The 12,619-nt window shown below is 55.6% G+C and overlaps 1 long non-coding RNA gene across 1 annotated transcript; it reads left to right on the top strand.

Annotated features, from left to right (window-relative positions):
- Positions 1-2,921: 2,921 nt before the first annotated feature.
- On the top strand, positions 2,922-6,599 carry LOC141579209 (uncharacterized). Its single transcript, XR_012510381.1, has 2 exons — positions 2,922-2,959; positions 3,879-6,599. It is a non-coding gene; the product is annotated as an uncharacterized LOC141579209 (long non-coding RNA).
- The last annotated feature ends 6,020 nt before the right edge of the window (positions 6,600-12,619 follow it).

Raw genomic sequence — 12,619 nt, 5'->3', positions numbered from 1 at the left:
AGTTCCCTAAAGCAAATGGAATGAGAAATTCTGAGGCCCTAGCTGGAAGTTTAGAGCTCGTGAGTCAAGGCCATGCAGGTAGCAGGGCTGGAACTGGGATTATAGACAGCCTGTGTCCACTGTGCACACTCAGTAGCACAGTCCTGGGAGCAGGAAAACTGTCCACTTCTCTGATTACACAGTCTGGCACGCTGAACTTCTCCAGCTGGATATGCAGAGACCCAGGGACAGATGGGCAGATGGAGGCTGACATCACTAGAGTGACGTGACCATCTCGTTGGCTGCTTCCTTGCCTTCATGGAGCTTCCGTCCACGTAGGAGGAAGGCCAGCGGGTAAACTGAATGACAAGGAAGGATGTAATCAGGAAGTAATAACTGCTCTGATGGAATACACTGGGGACGTGAGAGAGAGCAAGGCCACGGGCAGCATGGCACGGAGCAAATGACAGTAGGGACCTCATGACCTGGGGGCCCGAGATCCTCAACTCGGCATCAGAGATAGCAAGGTGAGGCCGAGAGAGGGTGCCCACCCACAGGGAGCTGGCCTCTACCTCTAGCTCCGTGTGGCGCTCTGGCCTAGCTGCTTACCATGGTCACTGCCTCCTGTTCGTGGGCACAGATGCGGCTGGACTCCATTTCCCGGCCTCCCTGGCAGTCGGGCGCGCTCAGCTGTTGAGGTCTAACGGTGGCATGTGAACTTCAGCACAGCCCATAAAGATCTCCCACACGTTCCCCTTCACGTCCTCCTTCACGTCCTTGAGACCTGAGAAGCCATATGTCGAAGATGATCGATTCAGCGGATAAAAAGAACCTGGATCCCCGAACTCTGGCTAGGAGAAGAGCTACCCACCAAGGAAGATAAACCCATCTTGGACGTTACGCAAGGGAAGAAAAGCCCGGGATTGTATTAAGCCACTGAGATATTGGGGGTTACACGTTCAGGCAGCTCACACGCCACTGAATCGCTGAAGCCACTGTGTCATTGCCACGGCTGCTCATTTGGCCCTTTCTCAGCCTTATCGTATTACCACTTACCTTTTTACTTTCAGGTCACTTTTCCTTCCTATAGGTCCCACTCCCTCAACTGGGATGGCAACAGGGCAGTCAGAGGTTTGCCCTTGTAAGGTGAGTGCTTTCTCTGTTCTCTGCTCCTTAAAGCGGATTCTGCCTTCACTGCTGTAGCATGTCAATGGATGCTCTTAGGGCCCTTGAAGCCATTTGTACTTTTAGGTGGAGGAATGCTTATTGCTCTGTCTTTCAGTTTGCTTAGACGACATGCTTTCTACACTACCACGAATACAGTCCTTATCTCAGTCCTTCCCCAAATTGTGATCATGTCTGAACTAGCGGGGCCCGGGTGAGTATGACAGAACCGCTCATACGCTGCTGTAGCTGCTCATTTCCATGTCCGACTGTACGCTTTTTCAGGACAGGGAGTATTTCCTGGGCACCAGGCACGGTATCAGGCACATAGGAGGCGTTCAACGAATGCTCGCTGAAGGAACGAATAGGGTCACTCCACGTCGTCAAACACACCAGGATGCTATGGAAATAACCCGCAGCTTTTTCTCCCCCCTGCACTTTTTGGTATTTTATTTAAAAAGGTTGATTTATATAGACAGGTATTTGGGCAATTAATGAATCTTTCTTTATAATTTTGTCAATTTCCCATGTAGAGCACAATTTTTCAGGGATACATGAACATACCCATATTCATTGGAACAATGTCTTTGGCTGTGAGCTACCACAAGATCTTGTATGTATTTCCCTGTGCTATACAGTATAATCTTGTTCATCTATTCTGCATCTGCCTGTCAGTGTGTGCACATTTCGAACTCCCGGTCTGTCCCGTCCCACGCCCCTCCCGCTTGGCAACCACAAGTTTGTTTTCTATTTGTATGAGTCTGTTTCTGTTTTGTATTTATGTTCTTTTCTGTTCCTTTTTTTCCCTTCAAAATCATCTTTAAAGCAACAGCCTAGGGAAGCCTGCTTCCAAGATGTCGAAGGCGTGGCCCGGGCTTCCCGCACAGAGCTTGGGGCAGGGGGCAGGGGCGGTATGGGCTGTGCGGGGAGGGCCAGAACAGGAGGGGAGAAATCTGCGGAGCAGGGGCAGGGGAAGGGCTGGGCCAGGAGCGGAGAGCCCGGTTGGGGCGGTCTCGGCTGTGCGGGGTGAGCTGGGGCGGGGGGCGGCGTCTGCTGCGCGGGGAGAGCCTGGGCAGTGGGCAGCCTCAGCCGGGCGGGGAGATCAGGGGCGGGGAGGACCGAGGCGGGGAGAGCCTGGGCGGGGGTCGTTCTCGGCCTCGCCGGAAAGCCGGGGCTTGTGGGGCGGGGCGATCTCGGCTGTGGCGAGACAGCCTGGGAGGGGGGCGCCCTTGGCCGCTCGGGGAGATCTGGTGCGGGGGTCGTTCTCGGCCGCGCCGGGAAAGCCGGGGCATGGGGCGGGGGGCGATCTCGGCTGTGGCTGGACAGTCTGGTCCGGAGGCGGCCTCTGCCGTGCGGGAGAGCCGTGGCGCGGGGAGAGCCGGGGCGGGGTTCGGTCTCCGCTGCGCAGATCGTGGCGGCTGGGGCCTGCGGGCGGGCTGCTGTGGACAGCGCTGAGCCGCCTGCCGAGACTGTTGAGAGGCGCGCGACTCCCGGAGGCTTGGCCTGAGGTGGCTGCTGGGGGCTCGGTGCCTGCCTGGAGGCCGCAGGGAGAAGGCGGGCCTGGGGCTGGGGCTGGCGGCCCTCCAGCTCCGACAAGGGACCTGTGCCCGCGCACTACCAGCTAGTCTTCACCTGCGATGTCTGTGGGACTGGGTACTCCAAGCATATCTCCAAGCTTGCCTATCACCAGGGTGTGGTCATTGGGACCTGTCCTGGCTGCCAGACCCACCACACCACCCCGGACAACCTGGGTTGGTTCTCGGACCTGGATGGGAAGAGGAATATTGAAGAAATCCTGGCAGTCAGAAGGGAGAAGGTATGCCAAGTGGCTGGCAAGGGGGTCCAGGAGCTTGTTTTAGAGGCTGCGGTGTCCCCCAAATCCACCAGTGCTGTGGCAGGGGCTGAGGACCAGGATCCCACCCACCCTGGCAAGAAGGAGACCAGCTGACTCACCTTCTGCCTTCAAGAACTATACTCTGGCCCTGGGCTGCTCTGGACGTGCCAATTTTTTTTTTTTTTTTTTTTTTTTTTTTTTATCAGTAGCTATCGATTGCAGATGTGGGGCCTGGGGCTCTCCTGCTCTCCCTGGTTCTGGAGTCAGAAGGACTCCCGAGAACCCTCTGTGGGCTGCAGCTGGGGCCTTCTGCAGCTACAGGCCATGTCCCAGTGGGAAGGGGCTGGACTTGGAGTCTGCGCCCCTCCTGGCTGTGGCTGTGTGGCCTTGGGCAGGTCACTTTGCCCCTGTGGGCCTCTGTCTTCCTGTCTCCAGATGAAAATACTCAGAGCGCCACCTTGTCAGGAGGACAGGCAGAAAGACAAGACTCAGAACAGACATGGGGTGGCTCAGTCCTGCCCCAAATGTCAAGGTCCCCGTCTTGCTGGTTCTCAGGGATTCCAGGAAAGGATGGCCAGTTAGCCAGTGTACTTCCCGGGTGCAGGATCAGCACCCCCACACCCATCTGCAGATCTTGTCCCTCTGGCCAGACACAAGGAGGCCCCACAGATCCTTCTGTGGCACCTGCTGTCCCCTGGACAGCACTGGTGAACAAGTGCCAACTTCAGCCCTGACTTTTGGCCACTGGCCAAGCGGTCAGGAAAGCAGGCCACTCACTATCACCACTGACAGGCCAGGCAGCCGTGGTGACAAGGGGAGTGGGTGTGAGGGGTGCTTTCTGATGGGCGGTGGGCCGCGTGCCCCGCATTTGTCTCCCAGCCTTGTCTGACTGTCTTCTCAGGATGTTCCTGTGTTTATGAGAGCGTGTTTATTTCCAGAAGCCTTCTGGGCAGTGTGAGCTTCAGCATTAATCACCCAGCCACCATCTCACAGGATCCCAGCAGGATGCGCGCTCCCAGTTGCCGACCCCCTCGCCCCCGGGCCTCAGCATGGTTCTCGAGGCACTGGCAGTCTGTGCTCTGACTCGGTTACCCCCGTCCTTCCCCTTGGCGAACAAGCCTGGATTATTCCAGCCCAGAGCCCCCTGTTCCATTTGTGAAGTCCAACCTGGAGGCTGAGCCAGCAGCCCCACCACTGCCTGTTCTCCTGTGCCACAGAAGCCCCAGGCGACCCACTGGCCTTGAAATGCCTGATCTGCAGGGCTGGGTAGTGGCATGGCTGCTTTGCTGACCCTAGACGGTTAGGACCTGAATTCGGGGAGGTCCTGGCGGCTGGCTGGACTCTGAGAGTGCAGGGCTGGACCTTGGAGGGCCACTGGGACCAATCCCGCCCTCCACGCATGCGGAAACAGAGGCCTGTGGTTTGGACATGTATGCTAGCCGTTTTTATTGTCTGTTTTCTGACACTTTGACATCTGGGTCCCACTGACCCTGGAGGGGCTGCCCCTCCCAGGGCTAGTCAGTTCCTAGAGACAGTAGAAGATGCCAGTGAGCACACCCAGGGCGGGGACAGACAAGTAGGGGCAGCCCCTCCACCCAGAGATGCTGATTCCTCCCACATGCTAGCCCTGCCTCCCTGTTGCTCGCCAGGGAAACCACAGGAGAGGCTCTTGCCCACTTTTTCCCCTCCCCTGCCTCCTGACCCGCGAGGGCCCTGCTGATGCTCCTCCAAGGGCAGTGCCCCATCTGCACGGATGCTTCTCAGCCCAGCCAGGGCCCAGTGGTCCAAGTGAGCCCACTTTGTGCGAGGCCAGGCTGCCACTGACTTCAAGACTTCAGAAAGACATCTCAGATGCGAAGGGACCCATCACAGGAATGTCCATATGTTTTTCCTTCTAAGCCATGACTCAGGAGTAAAAGCAAAATAACATTGTGTTCAGATCCAAGAGACTCAGAGAGTTTGCCGCTGTCAGGCTGTCACTGAGAGTGAGGACGGTTGGATTGAAGGAAGAAATGAACGGATCCCACAAGGAACGAGTGGAGAGTGAGACACGAGGTGGGGAAATGGGTGAGTGCAGGTCTGTCTGACAGTCATGACTGTGTAAATCAAGCATCGGGGGTTAGTAAGAACGATTATCATGAGTAATGAGAAGGCAAAAACCTCTGCGGTTCGGTGTTGTGTCCTGGCCATCACCGGCCACCCTACCAGGGCTCAGGAAGCCTGAGCTGAGGTAGAAAGGGCAGAAAAATACCTATATACTAGTCACTCATATCCATCTGTGTAAGAAGAATTGTGCACCATGAACAAGTGGGAAAGATTCCTGGAATGCAGGGTGGCTTCACCCTAGAAAAATGCATGAGTATATACTCCAATCCATTAACAGTGTGAGGAGAAAAAACAGGATCATCCCAATGAATGCCGAGAAGGAAATGGATAAATTCACCACCATCTTCTGAATTTCATGGAAACATGAGAAATTTAAAGGGTCATATACACACAATGTTTTTTTTTTCAATAACTCTAGCCCAACTGGATAATAACAATTTTTAGAAGTATCACAGCATTATATACTGCGTTATAGCTCAATATCACTTCAAACTGTTCCTCATGCTGTGCGTCAGGTCTTTTAGAGCCTCATCAGAGAAATGGCTCCATTTAGTAGGGATGCTCATTGCAAGAAAAACATGCTTCCTTTATGCCATCGAATTTAACATAGATTGTTCAAGGAAACCCCCCCCCATTATGACAGTCATGTAGAGCGGAATTTCTCCACGTGGTGACTGATTCCTAAATTCAGTCCCATAGTGAAACTACAGGTCTGTAGGATCTAATATTCTGACTTTGGATCCCTGAGGGAGTCAGAGGTGTCCCCTGAGTCCTAGAGTGGAGAGCCACACAGCAGGAGAGTCAAGGGGGCCAAAATGAGAACGGAAGTGAGAGCAGATGGTGAGATGTGATGTGGGAGAGCCCTGGGATCATGTGGGTCCTGGCTGAGGGGCTCTGTGGGAAGGCCTTCAGGAGTAAACGGCCTGGCAGGTGAGGAAGGTGCCTATGTATGATGACCTCCTGTCAGGAAAGCTCCAGGAGTGGCCCCATTTCAAATATATTCCCGAACCTGTCCTATCTTCCCTCCCAACTGTATTCACTCAGCAATACGTGTACATCTTCTTGGCCAAGTGCTGGGCTGGAGATCTGTAATATGCTCAAAACCAGGCATAGACTCTGCTCCCAGGTGGCTGAGCGTTCGTTATACTACAATCCAGGGAAAGCCGTTGTAGGCAGAGGAGCAGGTAATTGAAATCAAAACCTGTCCCTCTCCCGCAGTTCTTATCATCACTGTTCTTTCTTCTGACACTTTAGGATACACAGGATTGTAGCAAAGCGCCCCAGGCGAAAGCAGACTCAGTGCTCTGGGGATAGAAGTCGATGCGGACCCACCTTGGCTGTGCTGAGCAGGAGAACTTCCCCGGTGAGTGACTCTCACCGAGACCTACTGCCCTGCTTCAATTGTCTCCTAGGGATTCAGGGACAACCCCACTGTCCTGTGAGCAGACCTCTTTCTACCCAAATCTACATCACACACACACAAGGCAACATGAATTAAAATATCTCTACTACATTGCACTGATTGTCAAAGTCTTTTATTTAAATAGATATTTACAAACGCAGACGGTTGGAGGGAGAGAGGAAGGGACAGAGGTGGACACAGATGGGTGCTGGACACAGACTAACACATGTCTGTGTATCCCAAGGGACAACTTCCACTCAGTGGCCAACTTCTTTTTGTGAATTACAGTGTATTGAGATTAGACCTGAAATGAGATTGAAGGAAAAAACCAAAGCTCTATAGCTTAAAGAAATCCTCACTTTCTAAAACATGTTCTGAGGGGGGCTAAATTGGGAAGGACCACGTTGGAATGGAACAGTGTTTCTCAGAAGCAGTGACACCCCTCCCTCTGGTGGCCATATGGGAATGGCACGTGAGCTGCTGGCTCCATGGATGTCGGACAAACAGGCAACATTCACACAAACACAACATCAGTCTCACTGCTGGAAAAAAACAAATCCTCTAAGATCAAAATTCGGGGTTGCCTTCTATGTCCTTGTCTTGATCATGACATGACCGGCCACTTACCAAGGGCGGGGTCTCAGGCAGTGTTGATGGAGGCCCTGAGCTGGGCCCTGGGTCCACAGCAGACAAGGGAGAGGAGGCCGCTGCCTCACAGGACCTGCAGGGAGAGATTGGGAACATGCTGGGTTCACTTGTCCACATCCCCACCCGGTGTGCCTGGTACAGAGAAGTGAGTGTATCCAAACAAAGACATGTAGGGCACTTTGATGTTTCTATTAACAATAAAACACAAACACAACAGGCCGCAAGGAATATGTTATCACCTCTAAGAGTAATCCGGAATTGTAAATCACAGACACCTCAAGAACAGTGGGCGTCCCGGGCCTGAAGGCGACGGGAGGCAGCAGAGCCTGACTGATACTTACAGCGCGTCCCTCTGCTCTGGCTCTGGTGCTGTTGCAGGCAGGAGAGCTGGAGCTGGCTCTCCATCCAGAGGGGCTTCCCCAGCGGGTTCTGGAGCTGGTGCTGTAGCTCCAAGAAGGGAAACTCTCATCAATAGGACTGCTTTCCCACGTGTCTCCCAAAGCCAGGGGAGCCCTCACTGCTACTCAATCAACTCTCACTCCCTGACTCCACCCCCAGGGAGTCTTCCCAGACTCTGCTCTGTGGGGTCCAGTGCCTTCCCCTCCCCACCCACCAGATCCCCCACCCTGCATCCTGCTCACCATCACTGTCTGCCTCTGGGAGCTCCAGTTGCTCCAGCTGTGCCAGGAGGAGGTGGGCCTGCTGCTCCAGGTCGGAGCCAGGCATGCTGAGCTCTACGTAAGCGACAATGGTCTTAAGGCATGGGAATTCTGGAGGCTGGTGGAAATCATCTGGGTACTGGAACAGCCAGGTGCCCAGGATGGAGGACATGGCCCTGGGGGTAGTCAGGGGGACACCAGGGTCAGAGGCTTGGCCTTTCCTACCATGCTGGGCTCCCAGGGTAGCCCTGCGGGGACCTGGGCCTTTTTGCCTTTGGCTCCTGCCCATCCAGAGGCCGGCTCTGCTCCATGTCCCATCTCCGCTGGCAGTGTGGGCAGAGGCGGGCTTGGACACAGAGGAGGGGCTGCTACCAGCCTTCTGAAGGGACAGCCCTGGCTCAATGGCGTGACCACCTGTCCACCGCTTCAGGGACAACTGTCACACTGCTATGTCCCTCTCCCTGCCCCTCCCCACTGGATGGCACATCTGTGAGGACAGGCAGGCTGTGCGTTCTGGGCACTGCCCTCTAAGGGACACGGGAGCTGCTCTATCAGTGCCTGAGCCAGGAGGAAACAGACAGGCTGTGTCGGCCATCCAGGCTGCCCACGGGCCTCCTAACTCCACAGACTTTAGCTCCTGCACCTGCTGGCTGCAGAATCCTCCAGGGACCCTGCCTGGGTCTCCTTCTGCCCCTGCCACTCAGCATCATCAGGATGGGCTCAGCTGTCCCCTGAGGCTCACTGGGTCCCCTGAGCACCAGCTGAGTCCCCACCATTGAGGCTGCACTAGATGGTGGGCAGGATGCTCTCCACCCCTTGCGTTCTGTGTCTCCCATAGGGCGTGTGGGCAGGGATGGGATGTGTAGGGGATGGTTGTGGGTTTTCTTCAGGGTTGACTCTGTCTTCTGACCTCCCAGCTGCCCCTCACAGCACCACAGTCCCATCCACAGCTCTCTGGGTCTCGTCTCCTCTTTGCCAGGGGAAGCCCTAGGACTTTTGCTCTCAAACCAGACTCACTGGATATGTGGGATCCTGGATTCCGCCCACCTTGGACCAACCAGAGAGCCCAGAGCTTCACACACTATTTGGGGAAGGAGTCCTTCCCGCTTCAATCCAAAAGACTCACTGTTTCAGCTGGTGCAGGGGTCCCCCGTCCTCTTCCATAACAGGGAGGATGCATCCGTATCTAGAGGAGAGCAGGAAGGCGTCACATGGACTGTCCCGAGCACACTAGCTGGATGTGCTGTCTAGTGTGACAGTGTGACACCCCAGAGAATGGAAGCCCTGGAGGGCAGGGCTGATGTCTGCTCGATGCATTAAATGATGGTTGTTCCTAGAAAAGCCCCTCGCCCTGGGGGCCCTTCCTATCCATTGGAGGAATGAGTGAGTGAGCCCACCCGGCCCCACAGCGCACATCTGAGTGGGCCTGGGACCCCACTTGTCCCTCCCAGGGATCCCTGCTCTCACTCTCCCAGGACAGGGACAGCTAATGGCGTCACAGATCCCCTTTGAAATGGGAAAACAGTTCCACCCAAGGCCAAAGTCCCAGTGACACAGGAGGCAGACGCTAGCTCTTGGGCAGGAGGACAATGACAAATTCGCACAACCACAGCCCCGCCAGCTGCTCTTGCCGTGAGCCAGGTCCCCAGAGAGCACCTTCCGTGAAGGTCTCCCTCTGATCCTACCCTCCTAGGGCCTGATCCTCTCTTGACCCCAGTGTGCAGGGGGGAAACTGAGGCTTAGGGAGGTAGAGGAACAATGCCTCATGGCACTGCTGGTAGGTGGCCAGGTCCCCAATGTCCCATGAAGACAGAGTGCTCACCTCCGGAACAGATGGTCCAGCACCTGCTGGGCGGTGGCAAAAGTTCGATAATTGCCCAGAAATGTGTTCACATAGGAGGGGTGGCCACCCAGGACGGCAGGCACCAGCTTTGCCACCAGCTTCTCCAGCCTGTGTCGCTGGAGGCTCCAAGCCCTGTAGGCTTCATCCCTGCTCCCTGATGGTCCAGCTCCACCCTGGGGTGGAAAGAGGAGAGATGTGAATCAGAGGCAGCACCGGGGACCCCCAGGCACTTGGGGCTGGAGATTAGACCGAATCCTCAAGCCTCAAGCTCTTGTGACTGAGGTGGAACAGGGGAGCCCTGAGCAGATCCAAGGTTCTCGGCATCACCAGTACAAGGGGCGAAGGGCGATGATGAAATGCATCAGTGCCTCAGATCCCTGTGTCAGCACCGCAGTGCCGGCCCCTCCCTGCATGCACCACTTCATCCCCGTGACTGCTGTCACACATCCCATTCTAGGGATGAGAACACAGCGGCTGAGCCTGGGGTGGGTGGGCTCAGGATCTTCAGTTTAATGTGGACACGTGGGGATGCAGAAGAAACAGGACAGCGTGTAGAAAAATGCAGAAACACCCTTGACTGTACATATACTGAAGTTCTGTCCAAGTCTCTTTCTCAGATTCGGACTCATATGTGGGCACTGACTTTGCGTCTGGCTAAGGCAGGGCCTGGGATGTGACGGCAGATGGGGGAGACGGGGCATCAGATCCCTTTGCCAGCAGCTCTCTTAAGAGGCAGCCCAGGGGAGAAGCGGGGCAGCAGTGGGGCCCGGGGCTTCCTGGGTGTGGAGTCTCCTCGCTCGCACTCACCCTCAGCGCGTCCTGGGCTCTGCTGCTGTCGTGGGGCACCTGCGCCTCCTGCAGGGAGGTGGCGCGGGGTTCTCCATGGACCAGGTCCTGTCCCGTCCCGTGTGTTGAGTCCTGTAAATACAGTGCCCAGAGGCCAGGCAGCAGCCTCAGAACCCTGTCTGGTTGTCCGACCCATAAGAAATCTCCAGTCCTGACACACATCCACCACTGTCTGCACAGACCTCCTTCAGGGGCAGAAAAGCTGACAAAGTGGGAGCCTTGTATTCCCATTGACACAGAGAAGATGCCCCTCAGGAGTCCTCTTTCCCCCTTCTCAGCCCTGTCCTTGGGTGCGGCCATGACAGGACCACCAGGTTACCAAGTGTTCAACAAGCCATTCCTGCCCAGAGGGGACACCTCCTCTCAAGTCCCCCTTCAGCGACATGGAGATGAGGGAAAGCGGGCCTGCCCAGGGAGGGCCCCCAATGGAGGCCGGTCCCACACTGGCCTTCTCCAGGCCACCCTGCGTTACCTTAGGTGACCTGCGCAAAATAGGCCACAGGCGTCTGGGTGGAGGGTTCCACAGACGCCTACAGCCACCGAAGAACCTCGCAGTCCAGGGTTTCCTGGCGGAGAAGCCCCGGGAGACCGGGAAACAAGAGGAGAACATCCTGTGTCTTCAACTGTCTCCAGCCAAGTGCGCTGGCTCTGGAGCCGTCACTAGAATGTGGGTGCCTGGTAACCAGGTTCCATTTCGGTTGGGGTCTGTGAAGGATGTGATGTCACTTCGTGGGGTCCACTTCCTGGAAGCCCCTCCTCAGACAACACCTCCACACACTGCCCTCTGGGCCGCTTGCCTGCTCACGCCCTTCTCCACGCGAACCCGCATCTTGCACAGTTATAGCAGCCCCGCCGTCTCTAGAGCTGCCGGGGAGGGTCTGCATGCAGCTTTGAGGAGACGCCCTGGCTTCCAGACTCCACCCCTCATACTTACCTATTCTCCATCCTGGGGAAGTCCTGGTGTGTGTCCAGGCCCGTGTGTCTCCCCAGCTGCACAGTGGGAATGATTCTAGCAAGTACTTCTAGGGACGTCCTGAGGTGCAAGTGGAATAAGGCCTAAAAAATTGGAGAGTGATGTCACCTGGAGGTGTTGCCTGCGACCCAAGTTATCTTCCTCTGACTTCCTCCTCCATGGCTGTTCCTCTTAGGATGTGACGCGATAATTCTTATTCAATGTCATTGTACACGGGTGTCTATGTGTGTGTCTTTGTTGGTATGTGTGTGTGTGTGTGTGTGTGTTTGTGTGCCTAAACCAGTGCTCACACTCTGTGTCGCCAGTAGGAAACTGTCCCCACACAGGAGAAATGGGCAATAGCATCCTGAGGTCTGAGGGTTTCAGTTCCCTAAAGCAAATGGAATGAGAAATTCTGAGGCCCTAGCTGGAAGTTTAGAGCTCGTGAGTCAAGGCCATGCAGGTAGCAGGGCTGGAACTGGGATTATAGACAGCCTGTGTCCACTGTGCACACTCAGTAGCACAGTCCTGGGAGCAGGAAAACTGTCCACTTCTCTGATTACACAGTCTGGCACGCTGAACTTCTCCAGCTGGATATGCAGAGACCCAGGGACAGATGGGCAGATGGAGGCTGACATCACTAGAGTGACGTGACCATCTCGTTGGCTGCTTCCTTGCCTTCATGGAGCTTCCGTCCACGTAGGAGGAAGGCCAGCGGGTAAACTGAATGACAAGGAAGGATGTAATCAGGAAGTAATAACTGCTCTGATGGAATACACTGGGGACGTGAGAGAGAGCAAGGCCACGGGCAGCATGGCACGGAGCAAATGACAGTAGGGACCTCATGACCTGGGGGCCCGAGATCCTCAACTCGGCATCAGAGATAGCAAGGTGAGGCCGAGAGAGGGTGCCCACCCACAGGGAGCTGGCCTCTACCTCTAGCTCCGTGTGGCGCTCTGGCCTAGCTGCTTACCATGGTCACTGCCTCCTGTTCGTGGGCACAGATGCGGCTGGACTCCATTTCCCGGCCTCCCTGGCAGTCGGGCGCGCTCAGCTGTTGAGGTCTAACGGTGGCATGTGAACTTCAGCACAGCCCATAAAGATCTCCCACACGTTCCCCTTCACGTCCTCCTTCACGTCCTTGAGACCTGAGAAGCCATATGTCGAAGATGATCGATTCAGCGGA

The sequence above is a fragment of the Camelus bactrianus genome, chromosome 11 (assembly GCF_048773025.1).
Source record: "Camelus bactrianus isolate YW-2024 breed Bactrian camel chromosome 11, ASM4877302v1, whole genome shotgun sequence".
NCBI lineage: Eukaryota > Metazoa > Chordata > Mammalia > Artiodactyla > Camelidae > Camelus > Camelus bactrianus.
Note: the sequence above shows the minus strand (reverse complement) of the source record. Positions and strands in the feature narration are given on the sequence as shown.